The 27,771-nt window shown below is 42.1% G+C and overlaps 1 protein-coding gene and 1 long non-coding RNA gene across 5 annotated transcripts in view; one reads left to right on the top strand and one right to left on the bottom strand.

Annotated features, from left to right (window-relative positions):
* The window catches only part of PIK3C2A (phosphatidylinositol-4-phosphate 3-kinase catalytic subunit type 2 alpha), a 116,820-nt gene extending 91,078 nt beyond the window's left edge, over window positions 1–25,742 (bottom strand). The window contains exons 1-2 of one of the 4 annotated variants that reach the window (XM_073017987.1): window positions 25,505–25,655; window positions 21,618–21,686 (exon numbers count right to left, since the gene is read on the bottom strand). The gene's annotated coding sequence lies outside the window, so the exon portion shown is untranslated. Of the gene's footprint in view, window positions 1–20,883; window positions 21,048–21,617; window positions 21,687–25,504 lie in introns of those variants that run through there. The other 3 variants (XM_037999644.2, XM_037999645.2, XM_073017990.1) reach the window with 3 other exon arrangements.
* A 263-nt stretch (window positions 25,743–26,005) lies between these two features.
* The window catches only part of LOC140712186 (uncharacterized), a 59,826-nt gene continuing 58,060 nt past the window's right edge, over window positions 26,006–27,771 (top strand). Inside the window, exon 1 of the long non-coding RNA XR_012093672.1 lies at window positions 26,006–26,129. This is a non-coding gene — a long non-coding RNA (uncharacterized lncRNA). The remainder of the gene's footprint in view (window positions 26,130–27,771) is intronic.

Genomic DNA, 27,771 nt, shown 5'->3' with positions numbered 1-27,771 from the left:
GGATCACCTGAGGTCAGGAGTTCGAGACTAGCCTGACCAACATGGAGAAACCCCATCTCTACTAAAAATACAAAAAACTAGCCAGGTGTGGTGGCGGATGTTTGTAATCCTGGCTACTTGGGAGGCTGAGAAGGAGAATCACTTTAACCTGGGAAATAGAGGTTGCGGTTAGCCAAGACCATGCCATTGTACTCCAGGCTGGGCAATAAGAGTGAAACTGTCTCAAAAAAAAAAAAAAAAAAAAAAAGTTAGAATAGTAGTTACTCATAGAGAAAGTTATAATCAGAAAAAAATATAGTGGGGACTTCGGGTACTAGCAATATTCTGCTTCCTAACCTAGTGACTGGTTACACAAGTGTTTGTAATTATTTGTTAAGTAATCATATATGATTTATGCACTTTTCTGTGCATTACTTAACCATAAAGAATAATCTACTCTTGGCTGGGTGCAGTGACTCACAAAACACATTGGGAGGCTGAGACAAGAGGAGCCCAGGAGTTTGAGACCAGCCTAGGCAACATGGCAAAACCCTATCTTACAAAAAATTTTAAAATTAGCTGGGCATAGTGGTGCACGCCTGTAGTCCCAGCTGCTCTGGAGGCTGAGAGGTAGGAGGATCACTTGAGCCCAGAAAGGTGAGGCTGCAGTGAGTCAAGATCATTCACTGTACTTCAGCCTGGATGACAGAACAAGACCCTGCCTCAAAAAAAAAAAAAAAAAAAAAAAAAAAAAAGTTCAACTTGGAAAGTTTATTTTTTTTAGTGATAACATTAAAAAATACAAATAAAAGCTATACTGTCTCCCTTTGATCTGCCAATCTAGAGGCTAAATTAAGGAGACTGCCCTTACTCATTAAGAGATATGGGGAAAGGATAAGACTATAACAAACTTTATAAAATAGAGTTTCTCAAATGTTCATCATCTGTGAATTAATGAGCACTCACATAACATGATCAATTTATGTAAAATATTCACCGCATTTTTATTTATTTATTATTTATTTTTGAGACAGGTTCTCACTCTGTCACCAGGCTAAAGTGAAGTGGCATGATCCCAGTTCACTGCAGCCTTGACCTCCCAGGCTCAGGTAATCCTCCCACCTCAGTCTCCAGAGTAGCTGGAACTACAGGCATGCACCACTATGCCCGGCTAAGTTTTGTAATTTTTGTAGAGATGAGGTTTTGCCATGCATGTTGCTTAGGCTGGTCTCAAACTCCTAAGTTCAAGCAATCCTCCTGCCTTGGCCTCCCAAAGTGCTGGGATTACTGACATGAGTCACCAAGCTTGGCCTCAATGTATTTTAAAATACAAGTAAAACATTAAAAAATGAATGCAGAAGTTCCCCCTTATCCATAGTTTTCCTTTCCAAGGTTTCAGTCACCCACAGTCAAAAGTGGTCCAAAAATATTAAATAGAAAATTCCAGATATCAACAATTCATAAGTCTTAAATAACTTTTATGAAAGTATACTGTTACAATTATTCTATTATTACTTATGGTTATTCTCTTACTGTGCCTAACTTAAATTAAACTTTATTGGTCAGGCACGGTGGCTCACACCTGTAATCCCAGAACTTTGGGAGGCCAAGGTGGGTGGATCACCTGAGGTCAGCAGTTTGAGACCAGCCTGGCCAACATGGTGAAACCCCATCTCTACTAAAAATACAAAAATGAGCTAGGCGTGGTGTGGTGGCACACGTCTGTGATCCCAGCTTCTTGGGAGGCTGAGGCAGGAGAATCCTTTGAACCTGGGAGACAGAGGTTGCAGTGATCATGCCACTGCACTCCAGCCTGTGCAACAGAAAGAGACTCTGTCTCAAAAAAACAAAAAAAACCCACTTTATCGTAAGTATGTACATACAGGAAAAAACAGTATAGTCATGTACCACATGACACTCCAGTCAACAGCAGACCATATATATGACAGTGGGCCCTCAGGATTATAATGGGCCAGGTGTGGTGGCTCACACCTATAGTCTCAGGACCCTCCCTTTGGAAGGTCGAGGATGGGGAATACTTAAACCCAGGAGTTTGAGACCAGCCTGAGTAACATAGTGAGAATCCTCCTAAAAAGAAAAAAAAAATTAGCCAGGCATGGTGGCACATGCCTGCAGTTCTAGCCACTCAATTTCAGCTCTTTGGGAGGCTGAAGTAGGAGACTCACTTGAGACCAGGAGTTTGAAGTTATAGTGAGTTATGATCATGCCACTGTACCTCTTGCCTGAGCACAGAGTAGGATCCTGTCTCTAAAAAAAAAAAAAAAAAAAATTATAATGTTATAACAGAGATGAAAAACTCCTAGTAATGTTTCCTATATTTTTCATTGTTACTTTATAGTACACTCCTTCTACTTAAAAAAAAAGAAAAAAAAAAAGTTAACTGTAAAACAGCCTCAAGTAGGTCCTTTTGGAGGTATTTCAGAAGATGGCATTGTTATCCTAGGAGATGACAGCTCCGTGCATGTTATTGCCCCTGAGGACTTCCAGTGAAACAAGATGTAGAGATGGAAAACAGCTACATTGATTATCCTGACCTTGTGTAGGCCTAGGCTACCACGTGTGTTTGTATCTTAGTTTTTAACAAAAAAGTTTACAAAGTAAAAAATAATAAAAAATTTAAAAAATAGAAAATAGCCACTTGTAGAATAAGGATATAAAGTATTTTTGTATAGCTGTACTATGTTCTTATATTACAAAAGGGTCAAAAGTTAAAAAAAATAAAATAAAAAGTGTATAAAGTAAAAAGGTTACAGTAAGCTAAGGTTAATTTATTACTAAAGAAAGAAAAATGGCTGGGGATGGTGGTTCATGCTTATAATCCCAGCAGTTTGGGTGGCCAAGAGGAGAGGATCCTTAAAGCCCAGGAGTTTGAGACCAGCCTAGGCAATGTAGCAAGAACACCTTCCTCAACTACAAAAAGTTTAAAAAATAATTAGCCGAGTGTGGTAGCACACACCTACATTCCTAGCTACTCAGGAGGCTGAGGTAGGAGGATCATTTGAGCCTAGGAATTCCAGGCTGCAATAATTTCAGGCTGTGATCACACCATTGCACTAGCCTGGTCAACAGAGTGAGACTGTCTAAAAAAGATTTTTTTTTTAATTAAAAAGAAAATATATTTTTGCAAATATAGGATAGTATATGTACAGTGTTTATAAAATCTACAGTAGTATAATGTCCTAGGCCTTTGCATTCACTCACTATTCACTCATTGACTCACCCAGAGCAATTGCCAGTCCTGCAAGCTTCACTCATAGTTAAGTGCCCTACACAGGTGCATTTTAAAATCTTTTATACCATATTTTTACTGTGCCTTTTCTATGTTTAGATATGCAAATACTTACCAACTGTTACAACTGCCTACAGTATTTAGTAACATGCTATAGTATGTACAGCATTTAATATACGTACAGCAATATGCCACAAGGTTTGTAGCCTAAGAGCAAAAGGCTATACTACATACCCTAGGTGTATAGATTACACCATCAAGATTTGTTTAAGTACTTGCTATGATATTCACACAATGACAAAATTGCCTACTGATGCATTTCTTAGAACACATCCTTGTCATTAAGCAACATATGACTGTACATATAGGGTTTGGTACTATCCGAAGTTTTAGGCATCCACTGGTGATCTTGGAACATATCCTACCCAAAGATAAGGTGGAAAAACTACTGTAGTAAGATATTACAATCAGTGAGAGAAACGATTATACGCTTTCATCATTTTATGCATATCTAGTAAATTTGCTTATTTCTATTATATTAGAAAATTCTAATTCAATTATAGCTTATCAGGAAGGCAACAAACAATGTTTAGTGGTCACTATATCAGATACTTAACAGAAACTTACAGGCTCTATCTTCAAAATATTTCTGAACGTAAACATTCCTTCATTATGTTCTCAATACCATCCTAGACCAATTAATCATCGCCTCTTGTTCTTTCCTGGATCATTGAAATAGCCTTCCCCAAACTGTTTCCCTGCTATATTTATAACCCCTCCATTCCTCACTTTCAGACTATCCTCAACACAGTAGCTGGAGTGATCTTGAAAAACCTAAAACCTGTCACTCCTCTGCACAGAATTTTCAACAGCTCCTAACTCATTCAGAGAAAAGGTACAATCTTTACAATGGCCCACCAGGCACACTAATATTTGGCCTCTCATTATCTCTCTCCTGTAACTCTGCACTGCTTCCGTCACACTGGCCCCCTTGTTCCTCAAACACCTTATGCTCCCAACTCACGGCCTTTGCTCTTCTGTTACCTTTGACTAGGCTGTTCTTCCCCTGAATCGCTGAATGGCTTAATCCCTTGCTTTCTTCAAGTCTTCATTGAGAAGGTGACACTTGTGTAAAGTCCTCCCTGATAACCGAGTTAAAACTGCAATTTTCTCCAACTCCACTGCCTATCACCTTACCTTAATTTTCTCCTCAGCATTTACTACCATCTAGTATACTATATATTTACTTATTTATTTTGTTTATTGTCTGCATTTCCCCCTCTAGGCTATAAATTTCATGAAGCTGGGATTTATTTGTCTGGTTTACTGCTATATTCCCAGCACTCTAGTCCTGGAATAACAAAGCTTTCATTCAAGTATTTGTTAAACAAATAGGTGAAATTAAATCTAATATGGAACAAAAATATCACATTCAAAATGAGTATTTTAACCTAAGAGATACAATAAAGAGATACAATAGATTTTTAACCCACTCTTGTTGCATTCATTTTTAAAGTATTTAGAAGCCATCTTAAATGTGCCAAATAATATGCCATCAATTTCTTCCTCTAAGAGAAGAAAATCCATATGTATATCTCAGAATTGTTCTTCAGAGCCACAAGGCCCTTTTTAGTCAGACCAAAACACATTCCTATTTTGAAGTGCTTGTGAGAAATATAGTTCATGTCTGCTTGGAGATAGAAACACCGGCCTTGGCCGGGCACGGTGGCTGATGCCTATAATCCCAGCACTTTGGGAGGCCAAGGCGAGTGGTCAGGAGTTGAAGCCCAGGAGTTCAAGATCAGCCTGGACAACATACTGAAACCCCATCTCTATAAAAAATACAAAAATTAGCTGGGTGTGGTGGTGCGGGCCTGTAGTTCCAGCTACTCAGGAGGCTGAGGTGGGAAGATTGCTTGAGCCAGATCAAGGCTCCCTAGTGCTACTGCACGCCAGCATGGGTGATAGAGCAGATCCTGTCTCAAAAAAAAAAAAAGAAAAAGAAAAAGAAAAAAGAAATACTGGCTTTGGGCTCAACAGAGCAATTTGGCTAGAGATAAATCTTTAGGCGTTATCTACGTGTACAGCTGAAGACCTGAAGTCATGGAAGTAGTTGAAGATTGCCCTGGGAGAATGTGTAGAGGGAAGATAAAAAAGAAACAAGAAAAAAATCATGAGCACCATTAGCACATGAAGACTGGTATCAAATAAATACAAGGAACAGAGTATCCTAAGGAGGAAATGGTTAATATTGTCAGAAACTACAGAAAGATGACATAGAATAAGGACTGGGAAAAAACACTAGGTCTAAGAACTCAGTGATGTTTACAATAATAGCTTTATTGAGATATAACCCTTAATATAAAATTTATACTTTTAAAGTATACTATTCAGTTGTTTTTAGTATATTCAGAGGTGTGTTATCATCACTACCACCAGGTTTCAGAACACATTCATCACCCCATAAAGAAACTCTGTACCCATTAGCAGAGTTTCTAATTGGCAGGGTTTCACATTTCCCCTAATATTAGTGATTTTAAAAGAAGACAGTTTTGGAGAAGTATGAAAAACTAAAAGTAAGGAATTATAAGTAACAAGAGTATATTATTCTTTCAGAGGGAACTAGGAGAGAGAGGTAGATAGGAGGAGGTGGTATCAGAATGGCTGTTTAAAATGGGGAAGGCCACAGACTGAAGGGAAGGATTCAGGGAAAAAGACTGCGAGGCACAGAGACAGAAGATACATACTCGCTCACAAACTGGATATAGTTGAATAGGATACTATCAGAAACACAGATAGAAAGGTTTTACTTGGAAAGGAAGAGACGCCTTAGGGGACTACGGTGATAAAAGAAAGAAACTACTAAGTCAATAACTAAAAATGAGGGACAGCTGGGAGCCAATGGTAGGAAGTAGATTTACTTTTTGCTAAATTTCAGTAGTTTTAAATTTTTCATCATTTGCATGTTTTACTACCTCAAAATAAAGATGATAAATACAGGGATTTTGGGCCGGGCATGGTGGCTCACGCCTATAATCCCAGCACTTTGGGAGGCCAAGGTGGATGGATCACTTGAGATCAGAAGTTCGAGACCAGCCTGGCCAACATAGTGAAACCCCATCTCTACTAAAAATACAAAAATTAGCCGAGCATGGTGTTGCATGCCTATAATCTCAGCTACTCAGGAGTCTGAGGCAGGAGAATCACTTGAGCCCAGGAGGCGGAGATTGCAGTGAGCCGAGATCATGCACCACTACACTCCAGCCTGGGTGACAGAGTGAGACCCTGTCTCAGAAAAAAAAGAAAAAGAAATGTCACAGAACAGAGAACACACAAACACCTAATGAATTAAATTTCAGAAAGTGATTGCCCTTTAATAGGAGAGAGAGGCCCAATACTACTCTCTTCCCTGGTGCAGCAGCAGCAGGAGAAAATGTACTATAGACAGAGATAAAAAGAAACAAACCAGACTTTTAAGAAATTTTTAATGCCAAATGTAGGCTAGCATGACAGATTAAAATTCCAAGGCATGGTGGAGGTAAAGCTAAGTAGTCTAATGTGCTGGAATAAGAATTACAAGGAGCCCCAGACACGGAACCCATCTGTACCCATCTACCAACTCTCCTACAGATCTTCACTAAATACACAGGTAGTACATTGAAAGCTGAAGACAGGTCAGAAGAACTGAAAGAGATCCCATTTGAAGTATATAGGCCTCCCTGAAGTACAAGGCAGTCATCTTCCAAAGGATGCTGGCAAGTGAGCAGACAGAAATCCATCTGAGGTAATCTAAGCTTTCGGCTACCAAAGGCTGTGGAGGCAAGAACTGAGAAAAAGCCCTCCAAGGCATTCCAAGCCTTCACAGAATGTAAAACAGCTGCCCTCCTGAGGCAAGGGTAAGAGCAACAAGGCAGAGATCTCCTGAGACACAAAAAGGCAAGAGGCACAATTAAAGAACAAAGAGAACCTCCCAGCGACCTAAAAAGCTGGCAGCTCAGCTGGCAAAACAGATCTCTGAAATCATATCAGTGCTTAGATCCCAAATCCTGCTAAGGAGAAAGTCATAATTCTGCCCCAAAGTATTTAGACCCAGTGGTAAACTGAATCAAACTACAGCTGCAACAAAGCACAGACTCATCTTACTCATCTTATAAATTAGACTTAATTTAGTGGCCAGACAGAATAAATGGCATTTTGGAGGTAAATATTAAGTAAAAAATAAGTAAACTTCAGGTTCTCCTTTGTTTTATAGAAGTTGTCTGGTATACAGGCCAGGTACGGCGGCTCACACCTGTAATCCTAGCACTATGGGAGGCCTAGGTAGGTGGATTACCTGAGGTCAGGAGTTCAAGACCAGCATGGCCAAGATGGTGAAACCCCATCTGTACTAAAAATACAAAAATACAAAAATTAGCTGGGCGTGGTAGCACAGGCCTGTACTCCCAGAAACTCAGAAGACTGAGGCTGGAGAATTGCTTGAACTCGGGAGGCAGAGATTGCGGTTGTTTTTAGCATATTCAGTTGTTTTTAGTATATTTTTAGTATATTCAGAGGTATGTGACCATCACCTACTACCAAGTTTCAGAATACTTTTCATCACCCCATAAAGAAATCCTGCACTCATTAGCAGTCATATTTCCCCTCCCTAATATTAGTGATTTTAAAAGAAGACAGTTTTGGAGAAGTATGAAAAACTAAAAAGTGAGCCGAAATTGAGTCACTACACTCCAGCCTGGGTCACAGAGTGAGGTTCTGTCTCAAAAAAAAAAAAAAAAAAAAAAAAAAAAAGTTGTTTGTCTGGTATAAAATAAAAGATTATGCGATATACAAAGAAGCAAGAAAATGTGACCAATGGTAAATAAAAGTAAAGGAAATAGTCAAAATAAGCAAACTCAAAGATGCCCCAAATGTTGGTATTATTATTAAATAGTAACTTTAGGATAGGCGCTGTGGCTCATGCCTGTAATCCAGCACTTTGGGAGGCCAAGGCAGGTGGATCGTTTGAGGTCAGGAGTTCAAGACCAGCCTGGCCAACATGGTGAAACCCCGTCTCTACTAAAAATACAAAAATTAGCTGGGCATAGTGACGCGTGCCTGTAATCCCAGCTACTCAGGAGGCTGAGGCAGGAGAATCGCTTGAACCTGGGAGGCAGAGGTTGCGGTGACCAAAGATCATGCCACTTCCCTCCAGCTTGGGCAACAGAGCAAGACTCCATCTAAAAAAATAATAATAACTTTTAAAATAATTATGATAGATTGGGTGTGGTGGCTCACACCTGTAATCCCAGAACTTTGGGAGGCCAAGGCAAGTGGATCATCTCAGGTAAGGAGTTTGAGACCAGTCTGGCCAACATGGTGAAACACCATCTCTATTAAAATACAAAAATTAGCCAGGCGTGGTAGTGCGCACCTGTAATCCCAGCTACTCAGGAGGCTGAGGCAGTAGAATCACTTGAACCCAGGAGGCAGAGGTTGCAGTGAGCTGAGATCGCACCACTGCACTCCATCTAGACTGGGTGACAGAGCGAGACTCTGTCTCAAAAAAAAAAATTATGATAAAAATATTAAATGATCTAGTAGAAAAGACAGACAATATGTATGAAGTGATGAGACATTTCAGCAGAGTAATAGGAACTATAGAAAAGAAATACTGGAAAGGAAAAATATATTCGAAATCAATAATTAATTAGATGGACTTAGCAGAAGGATTGACAAACCTGAGGACAGATCAATAGAAAATATCCAAACTGAAACAGAGAAAAAGAGGGGAAGGGGATACAACAGCATGTCTAAGTTCTGTGGGACAATTTCAAATGGTTTAATATAATATGTAATTGGAGTCCAAGAAGGAGAGGAGAGAGAATGGAATAGAATAAATATTTTAAAAGGAAATGGCCAGAACTTTCCACAAGTGAAGAAATACATCAACCAAACAAAACCAAGAAGTTCAGTGAAGCCCAAGCAGGATAAAAATATAGTAGAGGATTCACCTAATGAGGTTATAATGTAGTTTAAGTGACTACTTGAAAGAAATTACGTCGGTTCTTATTAATACATGGAGTTAGGATCAAATCCATTTATTATCTACAGAGTCTGTTCCTAAAGAAACCATGGAGGTAAGTTTTAATTTTACATCCTACCTATTAAAGAATTTAGCCTTGCCCAAAGACAGGTGCCCTCTGCTCCTGAGAGGTAATCTATGTCATACAAAATAGAGGTGTCTTTCTGGGCAGGGTTGGCCAACCAGAAAGGCCAACCATGTGATTTAGGATGGGACTTTGGGTCACCCAGTATCAGTCTGAATCCAACCTGGAGACTGAGTTCAACTATGTGGGCAACCTATCAATCAAATATACCTATTTAATGAAGTCCTAATTTGAAAATCTGGACACTGAGGCACAAGTGAGCTTCCCCGGATGGCAATAGTCCATGCATACTGTCGTATACTGATACTGAGAGTAACACCTCCTGACTTAATGGGGAGCAAACACCAGATGCTCCAACATTTGAAACCCTCTTGAACTTGGTTCTATGGGCTCCGTGCCTTGATTTTAATCTGTATCCTTTCCTTGAAATAAACTGTAACCATGAACATAGTAGCTCTTAGCAGTGAGTTCTCCTAGCATCTTTTTGGCAAGTTATCAAAACTTTAGGAACCTCCCCAGCTCCCAAAGACTTGCAGTTGGTGTCAGAAATGAAAGTGGTCTTCTAGAAGACTGTGTCCTCAAACTTTAGGGTTTAGCTAACTCGGAGAGGATCTTCATAAAAGGTTTAGGTTCGTTCAATGATGAAAGCTAGCTAAAAGTTCAGGCTTGGCCAAGAGTGGTGGCTCATGCCTGTACTCTGAAAACTTTGGGACGTCAAGGCGGGCAGATTGCTTGAGTCCAGGAGTTTGAGAGTAGCCTAGGCAACATAAGGAAACCCTGCTTCTACCAAAAAAAAAAAAAAAAAAGAATAGAAAAATTAGCCAGCGTGGTGGTGCATGATTGTAGTCCCAGCTAGTCAGGAGGCTGAGGTGGGAGGAAAGCTTCAGCCTAGGAAGCAGAGGTTGCAGTGAGCGGAGTTCGCACCACTGCACTCCAGCCAGGGTAACAGAGTGAGACCCCTGTTTCAATAAATAAATAAATTAATTAATAATTCAGGTGTAATAGAAATGTATGGATCCTCCTATTATTTGTTTAACCATATGTTTAAAGATGGCACTCCTGCTCTTTGGGGAATATTGCTGATATAGTAAAGTTATATTCTCCAAGCTAAATTCAACATTGTGGGTCAATCTAAATCAGAACAGGAGACTTAATTTAACAAGTTGAATAAGCTACGTTACTATACTGTACATCTCCATCTCATATTTTATATAACTCTTTTAATGTATAAAAAAAAATTGCTTCTGGTCCAACAACTACAAATAATCCCCACAAAAGAACTGTTTTGTTTTGTATTTTTGAGACAATCTTGCTCTGTCACCCAGGCTGGAGTGCAGTGGTGCAATCTCAGCTCACTACAACCTCCGTCTCCCAGGTTCAAGTGATTCTCATGCCTTAGCTTCCTGAGTAGCTGGGATTACAGGTGTGTGCTACCACAACCAGCTAAATGTTTTATTTTTGGTAGAGATGGGGTTTCACTATGTTTGCCAGGATAGTCTCAAACTCCTGATCTCAAGTGATCGGCCTGCCTCAGCCTCCCAGAGTGCTGGGATTACAGACGTGAGCAACCATGCCTGGCCACAAAACAACTGTTATTGAAACCTCATCACTAGTCAACCTTTTATAGCAAATACATTATTTGACTTTAAACATTCAGCCAATTATTATGTGGTAACTATGAAAACAACTATGGTTTTAATGTCCCCTCCAAAACTCATGTTGAAATGTAATTGTCATTGTCATAATATTAAGAGGTGGGACCTTTAAGAGATGTTTAGGCCAGGAGGGAATAGTCCTCATGACCATGATTGTGGGAGTGCACTCACACAATGTCATAATTGTGGGATTAATGCCATAACTATAGGAATGGGTTCCTGACTAAAGATGAGTTCAGTCAGATTTCCTCTCTATCACATATGCTCACCTGCACTATGTTATGACACAGCAAGAACGTCCTCACCAGATGCCAAGCAGATGTTAGTACTACCATGCCCTCGGACTTCCCAGCTTCCAGAACTGTAAGCCAAATAAATGTATTTTCTTTATAAAGTATCGATCTGTGGTATTCTGTTATAGCAGCAGAAAACAAACTAAGACATTCTTCCAACAAAAACTAATCCTAAAATAAGAGATTTTTACGCTATAGTTAGAAACTGAAATTCCCTGAAGAATATTTCCTTAGAAATCAGCTTTGTTATCCCACTAAGTTTTATATTTGAAAAAGTATTAACAGAAATTCAACTTAAAAATCGCTGAACATAGCTTCCAGTTCTAGGTGCTTCGGGAGCCACGGCTTAAGGTGCAGACATGGCCAAGTCCAAGAACCACACCACACACAACCATTCCCGCAAATGGCACAGAAATGGTATTAAGAAACCACAATCAAGCCGGGCATGGTGGCTTACGCCTGTAATCCCAGCACTTTGGGAGGCTGAGGCAGGTGGATCATGAGGTCAAGAGAACGAGAGCAGCACGGCCAACGTGGTGAAACCCCATCTCTACTAAAAATACAAAAATTAGCTGGCATGGTAGCGTGCATCTGTAGTCCCAGCTACTCAGGAGGCTGCAGCAAAAGAATTGCTTGAATCCAGGAGGCAGAGGTTGCAGTGAGCTAAGATCACACCACTGCACTCCAGTCTGGCAACAGAGCGAGACTCTGTCTTAGAAAAGAAACCCCGATCACAAGGATACGAATCTCTTAAGCGGGTGGACCCCAAGTTCCTGAGGAACATGTGCTTTGCCAAGAAGCACAAGAAGAAGGGCCTAAAGAAGATCCAGGCCGACAATGCCAAGGCCATCAGTCCATGTGCTGAGGCTATGAAGGTCCTCGTAAAGGAGGTTAAGCCCAAGATCCCAAAGGGTGTCAGCAGCAAGCTCCAACGACTTGCCTACATTGCCCACCCCAAGCCTAGGAAGCGTGCTTGTGCCCACATTGCCAAGAGGTTTGGGCTGTGCCGACCAAAGGCCAAGGCCAAGGATCAAACCAAGGCCCAGGATCAACTCCAGCTTCAGTTCCAGCTCAGGTTCACAAAGGTGCTCAGGCCCCTACAAAGGCTTTAGAGTAGGTATCTGTCTGCCAACGTGAGGACAGAAGGACTGGTGCAACCTGCCCAGGCTGCCATCTGCATGGGGCTGGGGTCCTCACCTCCTATGCTATTTGTAAAAAGTATTAACAGAAATTCAACTTAAAAATTGCTGAATATAGCTTCCGGTTCTAGATGCTTCGGGAGCCACAGCTTAAGAAAAAAAAGAAAAAAAAATCGCTAAATATAGGCATCACAAACTAACAAATGAGGACTTTGAATCAGAAGAAAAGAAAAACTGAGTTTCTGCCCCAACCCTATTATTATTAATTAGCTATTTCAACTTGAATAAAGCACTTCACCTCTCTGAGCTTCAATTTCTCAAGTATATAAAGTTGTTAGACATTGGATGATAAGATTCATTCTAGCCTGGTGCAATGGCTCACGCCTGTAATCCCAGCACTTTGAGAGGCCGAGGCAGGTGGATCACCTGAGGTCAGGAGTTCAAGAGCAGCCTCACCAACATGGTGAAACTCCACCTCTTCTAAAAATACAAAATTAGCCGGGCGTGGTGGCAGGTGCCTGTAGTCCCAGTTACTCAGGAGGCTGAGGCAGGAGAATGGCATGAACCAGGGAGGCAGAGCTTGCAGTGAGCCGAGATAGCGCCACTGTACTCCAGCCTAGGCAACAGAGTGAGATTCCGTCTCGAAAGAAAAAAATATATAATAATAAAAGAAACATACTAGCACATTGGCGATTAAGAAAAGAAAGAAAAAAAAATCAGAAACAAGTTAAATCACTAAGCTCAACTATCAAAAATCAGAACTCTCTCCAAAAAAATCTTAAAATCTCCATCTATCAATAAAAACTTTTTTAATTATTAAATTTAATATACCCCCAAGAAGGGGGATGCTATACTGAATTTTAGGTATAATAGGAATCCCCGGGTGAATTTTAGGCAGACACAGTCATGCGATCTGATTTATTTACATTGCTCAAGATCCCTGTTGTTCTGTGGAAAATAGGCATAAGAAACAAAAATGGAAACTGGGAGAACAATTAACAGGTAGCTGAAAAAGTCTAGAATAATGACTTGGACTAGGATAACAGCAATGGAAATGTTAAGAAGTGATTTGATTCAAACAAGCAAACAAAATGATACATATAGACAGTAAATGACATAGGAGAAAAAAACAGTAATGTGAGAGAGAATGATTTAGTTGGGGAGGACACTACTTTTTTTTTTTTTTTGAGATGGAGTCTTGCTCTGTCGCCCAGGCTGTAGTGCAGCGGCTCGATCTCGGCTCACTGCAAGCCCTGCCTCCCGGGTTCACGCCATTCTCCTGCCTCAGCCTCCCAAATAGCTGAGACTACAGGCGCCCGCCATCATGCCTGGCTAATTTTTTTGTATTTTTAGTAGAGATGGGGTTTCGCCGTGTTAGCCAGGATGGTCTCGATCTCCTGACCTCGTGATCCACCTGCCTCGGCCTCCCAAAGTGCTGGGATTACAGGTGTGAGCCACCACGCCTGGAGAGGATACTATTTTTAATAGGGTAGTCAGGGAAAAAAAAATTGGAGCCACAACCTGGACATAAAAAAGAGTGAGACATGAGAAAAGTGGAGAGTCTTCCCAAGCTTCGTCACACATTTAAAAATAAGTGAGCCTGGCCAGGTGCGGGGCCTCACGCCTATAATCCCAGTACTTTGGGAGGCTGAGGTGGGAAGATCACAATGTCAGGAGTTCGAGACCAGCCTGATCAACATGGTGAGACTCCGTCTCTACTAAAAACAAAAAATTATCCAGGCATGGTGGCGCTCGCCTATAATCCCAGCTACTCAGGAGGCTAAGGCAGGAGAATAGCTTGAACTCAGGAGGCAGAGGCTGCAGTGAGCCAAGATCACGCCACTGCACTCCAGCCTGGGCGACAGAGCTAGACTCTGTCTCAAAAAAAAAAAAAAAAAAAAAAAAGATAAGTGAGCCTAACCTGGCTCCTACTCCATTCTTCTTTTTTTGAGACAGGGTCTTGCTCTGTTGCCCAGGCTGGAGTGCAGTAGCATGATCTCAGCTCACTGCAACCTCCACCTTCCAGCTCAAGCAATCCTCCCACTTCAGTCTCCCAAGTAACTGGGACTATAGGTGCATGCCACCATGTCTGGTTAATTTTTGTATTTTTCATAAAGATGGGGTTTCACCATGTTGCCCACGCTGGTCTTGAACTTCTGGGCGCAAGAGATCCACCCACCTCAGCTTCCCAAAGTGCTGGGACTACATGCATGAGCCACTGCACCTGGCCCCCACTCCATTCTTTAGCCTCCATATTACTCTATTAAAACGATTATCCACTGCAAAAGTACTACAAGCACATTAATAGAGGGCTTAATTCTATTTTGACAAAAGGCAGTGGTTGCACTGTAGCTTAATATCCACTAGTAGTCATTATCACATCTTCAGTCTTTAGGAGCAACCTCCTACACATAAGTGATTCACAACCAGGGAATCCAACAAGGACAATTTTCTATGTCTGCATATGTGTATCACTGTATGTATGTGGGAGGGGGACAAGGAAAGGGGATATAGTCACAGCAAGAGATTCCTGTTGAAAGACATTTTGCTCACCAAGAAGTTTTCAATCTAACTCAGAATCCCAACAGTAGTACTGCTTTGTGGAGATAATTACTGAACTTTGATCTACTTCATTGTTCATTCATTCGACATGAATCATTAAATAAACTTTGACATCACCCCAATTCCAACATGACAGATAACCATAAAGCTTCTGTGTTAAATGTTATGGTATATACCTGCATTTAACATGGGTTAAGGTAGAAAGAAGATAAAACTGAGTTACAACTGAGAAACCCTCAATAGTAAATAATAAATAACGAAAAACTGACATGAATACTTCTGGAATCTTCCCCCAAACTCCATCAATTTCTATGACTTAAAAAGTCTTACTTTCACATGACATCAACATGTGGATTAAATTCTTAGTTTTATATAATAGTGGTAGCGGAGAGGAGAAAGAACCATGTAGCAGCAAGTAAATATCAGACTTCCCTCTTATAAACTGTGATTTTTTTTTTTTTTTGAGATGGAGTCTTGCTCTGTCGCTCATTGCAACCTCCACCTCCCAGCTTCAAGCTGATTCTCCTGCCTCAGCCTCCCAAGTAGCCATGATTACAGGTGCCCAGCACCACACCCAGCTGATTTTTGTATTTTTAGCAGAGACAGGGTTTCACCATGTTGACCAGGCTGGTCTCGAACTCCTGACCTCAGGTGATCCACCCACCTCGGCCTCCCAAAGTGCTGGGATTACAGGCATGAGCCACATTGCCTGGTCAACTCTGTGATTTTTAAAGCAAGTTACTTGATCTCCCTTTGTCTTTAATATTCTCATCTGTAAAACACAGATAATAGAGTGTTTTCAGAGTTAAATAAAATTATATAAAATGCTTAGCATATAATAGGGATTTTAAAATACACATTGCCATCCAATTATTTTTCCTTTTAAAAAATATTAACATCACCCTGCCTTGACCATTGTTGAAACAAGCATCAATATGTTGCTACCATTAACTTTGCATGGTGGCATGCACCTGTTCTCCCACCTACTCTGGAGGCTGAAGCAGAAGGATCCTTTGAGCCTATCAGGTCAAGGCTGTACTGCATTACGACTGTCTCTGTGAATAGCCATTGTGCCCCAGCCTGGACAACACAGCAAGACCTCATTTAAAAAAAAAAAAAAAAAGCAACCTTAGGCTGGGCGCTGTGGCTTAGGCCTGTAATCCCAGCACTTTGGGAGGCCAAGGTGGGTGGATCACTTGAGGTCAGCAATTCGAGACCAGCCTGGTCAACGTGGTGAAACACTCTCTCTACCGAAAACACAAAAATTAGTCAGGCATGCTGGCAGGTGCCTGTAATGCCAACTACTTGGGAGGATGAGACAGGAGAATCATTTAAACCTGGGAGGCAGAAGTTGCAGTGAGCCGAGATCACACCACTGCACTCCAGCCTGGGCAACAGAGCGAGACACCGTCTCAAAAAGTAAAAAAAAAAAGCCAACTTATTATCAATAAGCTTATGAAAAGATACTCAATATCACTAGTCAACCTACTAGAATGGCTGTAACTGGAAAAAAAAAAAAAAAGGAAAACAACAAGTGGTGGCAAGGATGTAGAAAAAATGGAACCCTGATACTTTGCTGCCAGGGGAATGTAAAATGGTACAGCCACTTTGGAAGACATTTTAGTGTTTCTTCAAAAAATTAAATATGGAATTACAACAACCTAGCAATTCCACTCCTAGATATATACCCAAAAGAACTGAAAATAGGAGTACACTAATAGCAGCATTGTTTATAATAGCCAAAAGGTGAAAACAATGCAGTATCCATCAATGAATGAATATACAAAATGTGGTACATTAAATATGATTCAGTCATAAAAATGATACATTCTACAACATGTATGAACCTTGAAAACATTACGCTAAGTGAAATAAGTCAGACACAAAAGGCTAAATATTACACGATTCCACTTAAACGAAAGATCTAGAAAAGGTAAATTCACAGAGACAAAAAAGAGAGGCTGGGCACAGGGGCTCACGCCTGTAATCCCAACACTTTGGGAGGCCAAGGCGGGTGGATTGAGACCATCCTGGCCAACATGGTGAAACCCTGTCTCTACTAAAAATACAAAAATTAGCTGGGCGTGGTGGCACATGCCTGTAGTCCCAGCTACTAGGGTGGCTGAGGCAGAATTGCTTGAACCCGGAAGTCAGAGGTTGCAGTGAGCTGAGATTGCGCCACTACATTCCAGCCTCCATCTCAAAAAAAAAAAAAAAAAAAGTAGATTAGTGGTTACCAGGGACTGGGTCGAGAAGAGAATGAATAGTACCTGCTTAACAGCTACAGAGTTTCTGTTTGGAATGGTGAAAAATACAAAAAATACAAAAATACAAAAATTAGCTGAGCATGGTGGCACGTGCCTGTAATCCCAGCTACTTGGGAGGATGAGGCACAAGAATCGCATGAACCCAGGAGGAGGAAACTGCAGTGAGCTAAGATCGCACCACTGCACTCTAGCCTGGGCGACAGAGCAAGACTGCATCTCAAAAACAAACAAACAAAAAAATTAGAAAGTCATCGTCTTCATCGAAATCTTCACATTGTTTCCCATTTTCAACAAACTTAATTCTAGAACCTTGCAGGTTTGACAATTAGCAAAAATTAGTAGTTTAAATTTAAAAATGGGGGAAACTAGGTGCAGGGTTTAAGGGATTTCTCTGTACTATAGTTACAAATTTTCTTTCACGATTTTTCCATAAACTTTCTAAAAAATAGTTTATTAATACAAAAGAGACTTCTTCTTGAATCTCAAAAGTGTTATGCTAAGTGAAAGAGGCCAGACTCAAAAGGCTATATACACTGTGTGATGCCAATTTATATGGCATTTTGGGAAAGGCAAAACTACAGGGATAAAAAACAAAAGAGTTCTTGCCAAGGAGTGAGGGGTGGGCAGAAGGGATTTACTTCAAAAGGGCATAATTATGGAAATTTTTGGAGTGATGGAAATATTCTATGTCTTTTATCTTAATCGTGGTGGTGGCAGTTACACAACTGTCACTGTTTTTTGTAATTCATCTGTTTTAGCAGAACTATACAGAACGTTACACCTAAAACAGATGAATTTTACTATATGTAAATTATACCTTAATAAGTATGACTCTTCAAAAAGAATCCTTAACAATTGCAGTATCATGTCATATATTTCACTATGCACAGAATTCTAGCCTGATGAATGTCATTATGAGATCTAGTCAGATGAAACTAGGCTATTCAAGCCGGGCACAGTGGCTCATGTCTGTAATACCAGCACTTTGGGAGGTAGATGTGGGCGGATCACTTCAGGTCAGGAGTTCAAGACCAGCCTGGCCAACATGGTGAAATTCCGTCTCTACTAAAAACACAAAAATTAGCCACATGTGGTGGCAGATGCCTGTAATCCCAGCTACTCAGGAAGCTGAGATAGGAAAATCGCTTGAACCTGCGAGGCAGAGGTTGCAGTGAGCTGAGATCGTGCCACTGCACTCCAGCCTGGGTTACAGAGCAATATTCCATCTAAAAAATAAAAATAAAAAATAAGCCTTGAAAACCCTTCCCTAGGCCAGGCGCAGTGGCTCATGCCTGTAATCCCAGCACTTCAGGAGGCCAAGGCAGGCGTATCATGAGGTCAAGAGATCGAGACCATCCTGGCCAACATGGTGAAACCCCATCTCTACTAAAAATACAAAAATTAGCTGGGCATGGTGATGTGTGCCTGTAATCCCAGCTACTTGGGAGGCTGAGGCAGGAGAATCGCTTGAGCCCGGGAGACAGAGGTTGCAGTGAGCCGAGATCGCACCACTGCACTCCAGCCTGGCGACAGAAGGAGACTCCATCTCAAAAAAAAAAAAAAACTCTTCCGTAAATGTACATTTTATGTTCCCTTAGCTAAGTTTTCCCTTGTTCTCTGTGCATTGAAATAACACTATCGTTAATACCTCATCATCTTCTTCCTATAGTGAGGATTTATAATCTAAACTCTTTACTCAAAAATCTTGTCTAATTAACTCTTATCTATTTTCCACTTGACTATATTATCCCTTACATCTTTTCTTTCCTGTAACAATTTTTTTTAAAAATAACTGAAGTACTTTTTGCTACATGGATTGTAGTTAGTTGGTCTCTCCTAGTTGGTATATAAACTTCCTAAAGCCAGGAAGTAACCATTTCTTTATTACACACTGTAAAAATCTGGTTTGTACTGTGTATCTAAACACTCAAATGCCATATGAAGAGATGCAATGAAAAGAATACTGGGGCCAGGGGCGATGGCCCGCACCTGTAATCCCAGCATTTTGGGAGGCAGATCGCCTGAGGTCAGGTGTTCGAGACCAGCCTGGCCAACATGGTGAAACCCCATCTCTACTAAAAATACAAAAATTATTATCCGAGCATGGTGGCATGCACCTGTAATCCCAGCTACTCGGGAGGCTGAGGCAAGAGAATCGCTTGAACCCAGGAGGCGGAGGTTGCAGTGAGCTGAGATTGCACCATTGTTCTCCAGCCTGGGCGACAAGCATGAGACTTCATCTCCAAAAAAAAAAAAAAAAGAAAAGAAAAGAAAAGAAAAGAATACTGGGCTGGACGTGGTGGCTTATGCTTGTAATCTCAGCACTTTAGGAGGCCAAGGTGGGCCCAGGGGTTCAAGACCAGCCTGGACAATGTGGCAAACCCGCTTCTCTACAAAAAACACAAAAATTAGCCAGGCATGGTAGCACGTGCTTGTAGTCCCAGCTACTTGGAAGGCTAAGGTGGGAGGATCACCTGAGTGTGGGAGGCGGAGGTCACAGTGAGCTGAGATGGAACCACTGCACTCCAGCCTGAGTGCACAGAGAGACCCTGCCTCCAAAAAAAAAAAAAAAAAAAAACCAGAACACTGGGCCTAGCATTGTAAGACCTGAATTCAAGCAATGCTTCTAATTTATTATGTTAAGTAAGTCACAACATCTTTGGGCCTCAGCAAAATGAGAATACTTGCTGTATTTACTTCACAGGTAATAAGGTCTTGGAGGGAAAACAGTGTTAGCTAAGCTATAACCATCAGTCAATACAAGTGTAAAGATGTAGTATTGTCAGTCATAGTTATCTTGTCTAAAATTAGCCACTAGTGTTTTTTAAACAAACTCAATGCACAGCAAATTAAGTGAACCAACATTGCACATCAGTCATATAAATAATGTAACTGTTATACTGTAATACTAACAGAAAGCCTTATGTTTGACAGTAAGCATGTTAATTATACACTATCTTAATGCAGTCTCAAGGTTAAAAGATAAATACTTGCTGCTAAGCCAACAATAACTGCCTTCAAATCTATTAAAAGAGGATTTATAAATCCCATTTGTTTTTGTACCCAAACAGCTCAGTTTAAAATTTTAAGAAATCCAAGTAGTTTAAAATTGTATAAATCTCCTTTTAATTTTCTAAAATGTCCATATGCACTCTCTCATTGTGTTTTAAATCCATCACCTAAGAAAAACAAACTGCAGGCCAAGTGCAGTGGCTCATGCCTGTAATCCCAGCACTTTGGGAGGCCAAGATGGGAGGATCCGGTGAGGCCAGGAGTTCAAGACCAGCCTAGTCAACATAGTGAGACATCTCTATTTAAAAAAAAAAAAAAAAGAAGAAGAAGGAAAGAAAGAAAGAACATACTGCAGGAAAAAAAAAGATACAAAGTATACATAAATAAACAAAATAAAGATAACAAAAATATGACTCCACTACAGAGGCAGAGAAAACAAAGACATTTCTTCTCCTCCCAACCATAATCCTATGAACAACCTGAAAGATACTTACAGCAATACTTGCAAGTATGACCATAATTCTCATCAAAAGAACATCATATACAAGTACCATCAAAATGATTACAAATTATAAATTACCAGTGATAATTTTCTCATTGGAGTTCCTTTTCCTTTTTCAAGCAGGGAACCAAGACAGAATAGCCTCTAGATCTTTTTTGTTGTTGTTGTTGTTTGAGACAGTGTCTCACTCAGTCACCCAGGCTGGAGTGCAGTGGTGATCATAGCTCACTGCAGTCTCAAACTCCTAGGCTCAACAGATCCTTCTGCTGGCCGGGTGTGGTGGCTCACGCCTGTAATTCCAGCACTTTGGGAGGCTGAGGCAGGCAGATCACGAGGTCAGGAGATAGAGACCCTCCTGGCTAACATGGTGAAACCCCATTTCTACTAAAAAAAAAAAATACAAAAAATTAGCCCGGTGTGATGGTGGGCGCCTGTAATCCCAGCTACTCCAGAGGCTGAGGCAGGAGAATGGCGTGAACCCGGGAGGCGGAGCTTGCAGCGAGCCAAGATCATGCCACTGCACTCCAGCCTTGGCGACACAGCAAGACTCCGTCTCAAAGAAAAAAAAAAAAAAAAAAAAGAGATCCTCCTGCCTCGATCCTCCTCCTGCCTCGATCCTCCAAAGCACTGGACTATGGGCATGCACTAACGCACCCAACCTCTAGATCTATACTGTCCAATATGGTAGTTACTAGTTACATGGAGCTATTAAATGCCTGAAATGTGGCTGTTCCAAATTGAGATGTACCAAGTATGAAACATACACCAAATTTAAAAGATTTAGGAGAAAAAAATAATGTAAAATCTCCTACCTATGTGACTCCCATTTTTGGCTCACATATTTCTAATGTACAGCACTGCTTTATATACGTAGTCGAATCCTGAATAAGGAAAATGGATACCAGAAGTATTAAGCAGTTTGCTCAATATCTCACTGCTTGATAGAAGCAGAGCAGGGCCTAGAACCTGATCACTTTTATCCATCCTGCCCTTATGAATAGAAGGAATTAATCATTTAAGACTCAACTTGAGCATCCTCTTCCTCCTCAAACCCAGTCATTCCTTTTCCATATCCTAGCCAGGTGACCATATCTTATTTAGCCTGTCCTAATATTATACTGTTATAAAATGTATGTTTGTCTTCCAAATGGATGAGGACTTCTTGAGATCAAGCACTGTCTCGTTTTTCTTATCCCTGGGAACCTTTGAAGTGCCAGGCACTCCTTCAGGCCCTCCAGCACTCTCAGAGCTTTCAGAGGGTTATTTTTTAGCCCTACGCAGGTACAAATACTAAAATGAAATCACCTACAATGTGATGCACCACCCAAAAGCATTCACCTTTATTACTTGCCTGTCTTAAATTATTTTTGGAATATGCAAAATTAATACAATGCATAGGCCAGGCGCAGTGGCTCACACCTGTAATCCTAGCACTTTGGGAGGGCAAGGCGGGTTGATCACTTGAGGTCAGGAGTTCGAGACTAGCTTGGCCAACATGGTGAAACCCCGCCTCTACCAAAATACAAAACTTAGTTGGGCATGGTGGTGTGCACCTGTAATCCCAGCTACTTGGGAGTCTGAGGCAGGAGGACTGCTTGAACCCAGGAGGCAGAAGTTTCAGTGAGCTGAGATCATGCCACTGCACTCCAGCCTGGGTGATGGAGTGAGGCTGTCTCAAAAAAGAAAAAAGGGCTGGGCGTGGTGGCTCACACCTGTAATCCCAGCACTTTGGGAGGGCAAGGCAGGTGGATCACTTGAGGTCAGGAGTTCGAGACTAGCTTGGCCAACATGGTGAAACCCCGCCTCTACCAAAATACAAAACTTAGTTGGGCATGGTGGTGTGCACCTGTAATCCCAGCTACTTGGGAGTCTGAGGCAGCAGGACTGCTTGAACCCAGGAGGCAGAAGTTTCAGTGAGCTGAGATCATGCCACTGCACTCCAGCCTGGGTGATGGAGTGAGGCTGTCTCAAAAAAGAAAAAAGGGCCGGGCATGGTGGCTCACACCTGTAATCCCAGCACTTTGGGAGGCCGAGGCGGGGAGATCACGAGGTCAAGAGATCAAGACCATCCTGGCCAACCAACATGGTGAAATCCTGTCTCTACCAAAAATACAAAAATTAGCTGGGCGCAGTGGCACACACCTGTAGTCCCAGCTACTCGGAAGGCTGAGGCAGGAGAGTTGCTTGAACCCGGCAGGTGGAGGCTGCAGTGAGCTGAGATCGCGCCACTGCACTCCAGCCTGGTCAACAGAGCGAGACTCTGTCTCAAAAAAAAAAAGGAAAAGGAATAACTTATGTTATCAAAGAAAGACAAGTTACAAAAAAAGCTTTGCACTACTGCTGCTCTGATGCTCTATAAGAACTCTTGAGTTCCTAGGAAATTCAACACTCTCTTTAGGTATAAGTTCACTTATTGAATGTGCTTACTTAAATGCAAAACTGTGTGGTAGATTAAAGAAAGAGTCCTGGACATGGGAATTAATGCAAGCAATCTTCAATTAATTGAAAATTTTAGAACTATTAATTGCAGAAGAAACAAACTTAGTATACAGCTACTCGTTACAAAAAGTTAGTTTCTAAAATTCCTCAATGCAAACATGCCAACTTTTGTATTCTATAAAACAGATAAAACTGCCAGGCGCACTGGCTCAAGTCTTTAATCCCAGCACTTTGGGAGGCCAAGATGGGCAGATCACTTGAGGTCAGGAGTTCAGGACCAGCCTGGTCAACGTAGTGAAAACCAGTCTCTATTGAAAAAACACAAAAATAAGCCATGTTTGGTGGTGCGTGCCTGTAATTCCAGCTACTCAGGAGGCTGAGGCAGGAGAATCGCTTGAACCCTGTAGGTGGAGGTTGCAGTGAGCTGAGATGGTGCCACTGCACTCCAGCCTAGGCAACAGAGCAAGACTCCGTCTCAAAAAACAAAACAAACCAAAACAGAAAAAATTGTAAAATCTGTGGATGAAAACATTAAAACATGTCATTTGTAAAGAAAACTGCAGGAAACATGCATATAAAACACAAATACCAACAGACTTTGATAAGAAAAAACCTACTTTAGAATATATTAATTTAGCCAAAATGTATGGAATTTATGGAAGAAACTCCATATGTGCTTTGTACCTACGTAAAATCACTTTTGAACTAAATTTGAGTTAACAAATAAAATTTCTCTATTTTCATTCAGTTACATTGTTTTTCAGTATGTATCCACTGTCTTGATATTAAACAAATATCTTGCATAAAAATAAATATAAAATTTGTATACCTCAACTAGGGTCCTTTCGTCTAATTTGCTACTGTGAATAAGAGCACCATCCTGTCCAGATAGGGTTAGATCAAATTAAAAAAAAAAAAAAAAGCACCATTCTGCTGGGCATGGTAGACCAGCCTGGCTAACACAGTGAGACCCCATGTAAATTATTAAAAAAAAAAAAAAAAAAAAAAAGAGCACCAACCCCAACTATGGCAGAGCTGCTAAAGGAGTCTCTTATGGAGACTTGAACCATAAGCCAAGGAGGCAAAGGTACAAAGTCTCTCCTGGAATTAGTTCCTGGACTTCTGTGCAGCCTTCCCCCTTTCTACTATGTCTTCACCATTCCCCTGCAAACAGCTTTCCTCTTGCATCTCTTCTATGCTGTGGCCTTTGATGCTACAATATATTTAAAAATTTTTCCAATAGAGCTTTTCTGCCTGAAACCCACTAGGAAAGATTTCAGGACATTTCTTTAATAACTAATCTTGTTCAAAGAGGAAGGCCTCCTCCGTTTCACTTAATTCAAACCCCCACTGTTCAAAATAAGAATATAATTATAACCTCAATTTGTATCAGGCCAGTATAGGAAAAGAACCACAACAGGCTCTCTCTTCCACGTTCATCTCCAGACTTTTTTCCTTAGTTTCTCCTTCCTCATTTCCCTCCTCAATCCCTCCTCCCCGCCCCCCGCAAAATAATTCCACAGCTAGAGAATCTCGTTTTTAAAGGCAAAAATTCAGTGAGGAAAATAAGTATGTGCCTTTTTTTTTTTTTCAATTATTTATTATTCCTCCGTCCCTCAGGAAGAGTTAAGCTAGTATTTTTTAATCTGACCGCTCTCTCACAAGGATGATGCGCTAAATACACACTGAAAGAAAAGTCTTCCCAAAGCAAGTGGATTCGCAGCTACAGGCAACGCGGTGGGAGTGGGGGGCCCCGGGAGAAGAAAAAGTATCTTTGGCCCCCAGAGCCAGAGATGGGACAGGAGGTGAAAGAAGGGGCCGTCACTGAGAAGTGCAACACACACACTCGCCAGAACAATCTGCCAAGAGAATAGGACCGGCCACTGCGGCTCCAGCCCGGTCCCGCGGGACAAGGCGGGGGAGGGGGGGCCGGCGGGCCAGGGGGCCTGCCCTCCTTCTGTGGGACAAAACTAACTCCCAGGCGCACCTCCGCTCCCGACAAGAGGGGCCTGGTGGGGACGCGGGCTCCTAGCACCTCCAGCGCAGCACTTGCCGACGGCCTGCGGGGAAGTAAGGCCCGGAGGGAGGGGAGTCGGGCTGGGCAGCGCCAAGAGCACGGGATGGAGGGTCAGACGCGGGCACCCAAGGCACTGGGGGCCGCGACAAGAGACCCTTCCAGCCCGGGAACCCCGGGGCCCCTCTCCACCCTCGCAGAGCAGGATCCCGAATATCGTCCCCGGCCGCACCGACCGCTCCTCACCTCAAGCTGCCTGAGCCTCCGCCTCTACTACAACCTGAGCCGCCGAAGCCGCCACAGTCCGAGCCATTTTTCCCCTCAGCTGGCTCAGCCGCCGCCGAAAGCTTCGGCCGACTCCACAGCCAGCCAAACCAGCACGTCACTTCCGACCAGGGAAGCACCGCCTTCCCCGCCCGGGCTTGTTGTGAATTGGCTGGCGCGGACGGCCTACCTGAGCTGGCGGGCGGGGCTTGGTCGCTGCCCGTGTGGCGTGAGCAAGGGAGCTGGGGCGCTGGGGAGCAGGAGCCCAGGGGACCAGGGTCCGGCTCCCTCCCGGGGAATGCTGAGCAGGCTCCGGACCTTCTCCGTGCACACCCCAGACCTGGGGAGGGGAGCTCCCAGGACACCCCAGCTGGCCGCTCCTCGGGCCCTGCGTCCGAAGCCCCGCAAACCGGGCCCGGGCACTGAAGTACCCTATTGTTCCTACTCCCTCTCCCGGGACTCTGCACCCTCCTCCGTCTAGGCTGAGGTTCCCAGATTTGTGTCTTGGCCCCCGGCGGCGCCGAGATTACTTTGTGATTGGAAGACTGAAAGGAACAGGCGAGACTTAAACTCCTCCACTCCAACCAGCATTTACCGAGGCCTCACGGTGGGTCAGGTGGTGTACGGTGGGTAATTAGTAGCCTATCACGTGGTTTCTGTAAAATGCTTGATAGCACGTAAAACGCTTTCAGGTCGGCGTCTCGTTTCATCCTCACAACAGCCAGGTAAGGAAGATATCCCCATGATGATAACTCACAGCCAGACGACTCTTTCTACATTACAAAGTATTTTCACATGCAATCTCCATAATAATACCTTCTTATTGAGAATTTAATGAGATTATGCTTGTCGTTTGGTCCTCACGTGTGAGATTTAAAAATTACGTAACCATGGGAAGAGATAGGAAAATTATCCCCATTTACAGATGGTGCTTCTGGGGCACAAAGATGTTAAGCGGATAGGAAAGGTTCCATAGCGTTTTACAACAGATTGTCCTTTAAGCAATAGGAGAAAGGGGTCCACATCATCCAGACGTTCACTATCTAATGTAGCAGACTGATTTAGCCTGCATTTCTCAGCCTAAACTAAAAATTATCAGCCTATATGTATATACGCATAATTAGAAGGCTCTAAGAGAAGTTGAACCTTCAGCAAATAACGGGAAAGAAAAAATGGTCTGATTTGGCTGGGACGGGGGTCGGAGAAAGGGTGCTAGGGCAATGGGGAGTGTGGAGTGGATGAATCCCTCATAGCGCTGTAATAAACATACCTACACCTCCCCAGGGATGGGAAAAATGGATGGAGTTTCTATTCTATGGGGAATGTGTGATTATTTCTTATGGCTGTAGCTACCCGCTCTTGTGCACCCCCACTTCTTACTCCTTTCTTTCCCCCCAAACCCGCCCCTCCTCCATGCACACACACTTCCAGGCAGGCTACACGTTCTAGAAGAATGTCCCTTAGAAATCAACTTAGTTCCGCAGCATTGTTCTGCTTTATCTTCTGATCACAGGAGGAATTCTAAAATTGGCAGCAACTCTTTCACAAGATTAAAAAGGGTGGGGAAAGTGATTTATCTCAGGGTAGCTTCCTAGCTTCTGCTCCAGAACTGAGTGTGCCTTCAGGAAAGAAGGAAGAGGCCTTGAGAGAACACTGAGTCTTCAGGGAAGGGTAACTATTTGTCTTTCTTTCTTTCTCTTTCTTTCTTTCTTTCTCTTTCTTTCTTTCTTTCTTTCTTTTCTTTCTTTCTCTCTTTCTCTCTTTTTCTTCCTCTCTCCCTCTCTCTCCTTTTCTCTTTCTCTTTCCTCCTTTCTTTTTTTTGATCCAGCCAGACAGACTGGATTTTTTTTTTTTCTAATTTTTTTTTTTTTTTTAATGAAAAATATTTCCCCTGAGTCCCAGCAGCAGAGGGCCCTGGTTCTTGAGTCACTTCCTTGTTGCAGTTCCCACTTCATTATTATAGCTTTTGAATGGCTGATCCATGGTAGCCTCTGATCAACCAAAAGGTTCCCAGTAAGGTGAAGAGAAAGAAAAGGAGTTTGATGGTTTTCCAGATTCCAAAAAAATTAGCTTTCTCAAGTTGCCAGGTGTCAAGAAGCAGAACAGGTAACCCTCTCTCAGCATATCTCATCTGTCAGCAATGGCTTGTGAAGATGCATATGTAAACAGTAGGAACACAGACTTCTGGGAGACAGTACAAACTGGTGCTGCTGCCATTTGGAACCAACTGGAACATAGGTGGCAACCAT

This window comes from Chlorocebus sabaeus, chromosome 1, assembly GCF_047675955.1.
Source record: "Chlorocebus sabaeus isolate Y175 chromosome 1, mChlSab1.0.hap1, whole genome shotgun sequence".
NCBI classification, from domain to species: Eukaryota; Metazoa; Chordata; class Mammalia; order Primates; family Cercopithecidae; genus Chlorocebus; species Chlorocebus sabaeus.
This window is presented reverse-complemented; position numbering and strand designations above follow the sequence as displayed.